General features: G+C 41.9%; 1 long non-coding RNA gene across 1 annotated transcript; it reads right to left on the reverse strand.

The window, feature by feature from the left end:
- Nucleotides 1-1,307: 1,307 nt before the first annotated feature.
- LOC129358420 (uncharacterized) lies at nt 1,308-2,798 on the reverse strand. The gene is made up of 3 exons (XR_008605802.1): nt 2,737-2,798; nt 1,792-1,847; nt 1,308-1,632 (listed from the first exon to the last, which is right to left on the reverse strand). It is a non-coding gene; the product is annotated as an uncharacterized LOC129358420 (long non-coding RNA).
- Between the last annotated feature and the right edge of the window lie 859 nt (nt 2,799-3,657).

A 3,657-nucleotide genomic window follows, 5' to 3' on the forward strand; every position in this document is an offset into this window, starting at 1 on the left:
CCTTGCCCAGAGGATTTAGAAATACAGAGCTGCCCCTCTGTCCCTCTTTCTTTTTTTTCCTCTCGTAGCCTTACTTTGTTGACTTAAGATGAAGAAAGATGACAGTGACTTTCTTTCTGAGTGTGTGTGCGTGGATGTGTATGAGTGAGTGCTTGCCAGGCTTCAGGAGGGGCTGAATCGCACCGTCTGGGCTCTCCGTTGGATGGACAGGACTTGGCTTAGGGCTGAGAGGGTCCTTTACGCCTCAACACACTCTCTCCCAGGTCCATAAACCCTCCTCGATCCTCTTCGCAAATGTGGGTGGAATGAGAGGAGACATGCCAATACATCCAAAGATTTCAGCCGCTGCTGGAGAGGAGGTGAATGAGCGAAGGAAAAAGCCAAAGAGATGGAGTAGACGAAATGTTTGAAAAATGAGAGAGACTCTGTGTGTGGGTGTACGCGCAAGAACTTGTGCGTGGACAAAGACGTATGAAGTGCGAGCACCTCTCTTCAGACAGTGAGTGCAAGGAAACAATGAATCAGACTGAATAGCAGTGGTTGAAAATAAAATGAGACAGAAGCTGAAGTGATTCAGTGTAACAGTACCTTTTCTGTAACCTTGCCAAGAAGGCGCCAGCGCTGAGTGGTGGAGTAGGGACGGAGAAAGAAAGTCGGGGTCAACTTCATCTCACTCCTCTGAGTTCTTTACTCTATCTCGCATCAATCTATCCTGAACAAGCTCAGCCCTGGCCTGAAAAGTTTTTCAATTCAGATTGAAAAAACACAATCTTGTGAACTTCATTTCCATGTGCCCCGGCTGACAGATGTAAACAGCCCCTTTGAGCAGAAGTGTTCCCAAAAGTGTGAATAGAATGTACTTTCTTTTGCCAAGGTTGATTTCCTTTCATTGCTATAAAGTTTTCGTACCCATTTTATTACATTCTCCATTTAAAAGCCACAAATTGTAATGTACAGCGGCCTTTAAGTGTTCGCTATTCAGTATTTGCAAATCATGATGTGCTGATTTTTTGTGGAATATGACTGTGAAGTTATTCATTATTATTCATTCTAGCACACATATTAAATACTTAAAAGAATATGCAGAGTGGGAAGCTGAAATACCTGGAGCAATGCTAGTTGATTCACTGCTGAGGGGCGGTGATTACGAATGCTTGCCACACTTCTAAAATCGTTTTGTAAAAAAAAAAAAAAACTTTAAAAACCATGTCTCATTTTCTTTCTGCTTCGCTGTTATGCATTATTTTATTCCAATGAAATATACTAAAGTCAATGAGACAACATGTGAAAAAGTTCAAGGGGGATGAAAACTTTTGCAAGGCACTAAATGTCTTTCAAGGTGCTTTGAGGCCGAGACAACACAAAGAGAAAAACAAAAAATATATATAAATCAAAAAGCAAAAATGCAGCAGCACCAAACACAAAAACCATCCCGAACAAAAATAAAAAACATAAACAAAAGATAAAAGCAAGTCTACAGTCACATCCAGGCATACATGCTCAGGTTCTCTGCGGCCTGGCCTTCTTTGCTGTGACAGGTGACTTGATCCTCGTTCCAATCCCTGCTCAAACCTCTCGGAGGAGCAGCGATGTCACCCGAACATAGAGGAATAGAAATCAAATCTGTTTCAACTGAGAAGCGAGCAAGGGAGAGCGCCAGAGGACAAAGCAGTGATAGCGGATAAAAGAGGAGGGAGGGAGAGTAAAAAAGAATGATATTTGAATTATGTAACTAGGCTCAGGGATGATTTGGGCGATTCCACCGTCGACACCAACATCATTTCTCATTACCTGAGTGCCGCGTTGCGTCTGGTGCTTTGCTGTGTCCTTTGAGTCATCTCATGCAGCTATGAGAGCGGGAGAGATCGAGGGAGTGGAGGGGGAAAGAAGAAGAAGGAGAAGAAGAAGAAGCCAACTCGGGAGAGATATTTGGAAGATGAGAAACAAAAAGATTAAAATCACATATCTGACCAAACTGGAAATGGAAAACCCCCCCAGCAATTTCACACATTGAAATGGGTTGATGTGCTTGCTTTAAGGTCTTTAGTATGCCTTATACACACTTGGACTTCAATAAGAGAGCCAAAATAACACATGCATGTGGGATTTTCTTTTAGCGTGTCTTAACAAAAACTGGTTGAAATACTTTGAAAGCTGCACAGTTGTGTTAATGGCAAAAAGAAAAACACGAAGCTAAAATAATTAACACATATTGCCTTTTCTACCTCTGTGTGAATCGGAAACAACACAAAAATGCAAGTTTTAAAGCTGACCCATAGCTATATGTAACAAGAAAGTGCATACATTTGGAAAATAAATAAACTACCTATCTATAATTCATGTACATTACAGAGAAAAGTTTTATCCATAAAGCTGAATCCAGTCTATTCTTCAGAAAAACACACACAACATGATGCTTCCATCAATTACTTCACGTTTTGGATGGCATCAGACCTGCACGCTTCCCCTGCCTCCATTCAAACAGAAAAGTGGTCTTTACACTTCAATTATTGTTTAATCAGATCAAAGGAAGCATGTAGAAATTAAAGTCTTTGTCCCAGGGTGTTTGTAGAATGCATTGTTTTCTTTATCCAGTGTTCTTGTTTTTCAGCCCATTTTGGTATAAGGCTCATTTCACAGCGAATAGTAAAGTTTCTACCAGCTAATGAAGGCCTTTTGATTTAAATCTACCACTGAGCTCACACCCAATTTAAATGTGAATGTAGTAAAACTTACCATTCAGCGTCCTTCAGTTTAATCCGGTTTATCAAATGCAGCGAAAATATTGCAGCAGTTGCAGCAGACTTCAGTTACTCTTGAAGTTTCAAATGATCCCTTGAAACTGAAGTTTGTTTTTCTGTTTGGTTTCAAATGAGGCCATAAAGCAAATGGATTCTCGACAGGTTTTCTGCTGAGTGCTGGTCTTGCTACCTGGGGTTGGTGTGGGGCCTCAGGCCATCATGGTAAATGGGTGGGAGGTGGTGGTGTGGCCGTCTCCCACCCAGCGCCCCCGTGGTCTGTTTTACTGATGCCCTACATCTGTGTGGTCACACCGGCCTCACACCCATAGGCAGCTAGCTTGTGATTCCTGATTATATGTGAACTTTCACTGCATGATCTGTGCAGTGAAAGTTAAAAAAAGCATCCTTGAAGGCGATAACTTCAAGCTCACCGAACCCCGCTCACCGAATAGCTTCTTTTAAGCTTGATGATCTTAAAGTTATGGATAAAAGAATATGCTCTTCCCGGCCCACCGCACTGGCACACACAGATATTTACACCCAGCGTGCCTGAGATGTGCCAGTCTTTTCCTTTGCCTTCAGTCTGCAGTGTGGGGGTGGTTGCATGACACATTGCTTAAAATAGACGTTCAACCCTCTTTGCAAGATGAGGTTGACAAAGGAGTGAGAGGGAATGAAAGCTCATAAGGGAGCAAGAGAATGTGACAGTGAGAGAAAAAAAAAGGAGAGGAGAAAGGAAGACAAGCAGAAAGAAACAAAATCCTCCCCGTGCACCAAACTAGTCCTCAAAGGAAACAAACATGTACATCCATGGAAGTTTGAAATGGAGGAGAAATTAATATTTCAGGTGAGGGAAATGAGTCAGTTTTTTTTTTCAGGAAAGTAAATGGGGTTGTGCTCAAAGCACTGATGTAGC

Source organism: Poeciliopsis prolifica, unplaced genomic scaffold, assembly GCF_027474105.1.
Source record: "Poeciliopsis prolifica strain line A6 unplaced genomic scaffold, Auburn_PproV2 SCAFFOLD003, whole genome shotgun sequence".
NCBI lineage: Eukaryota > Metazoa > Chordata > Actinopteri > Cyprinodontiformes > Poeciliidae > Poeciliopsis > Poeciliopsis prolifica.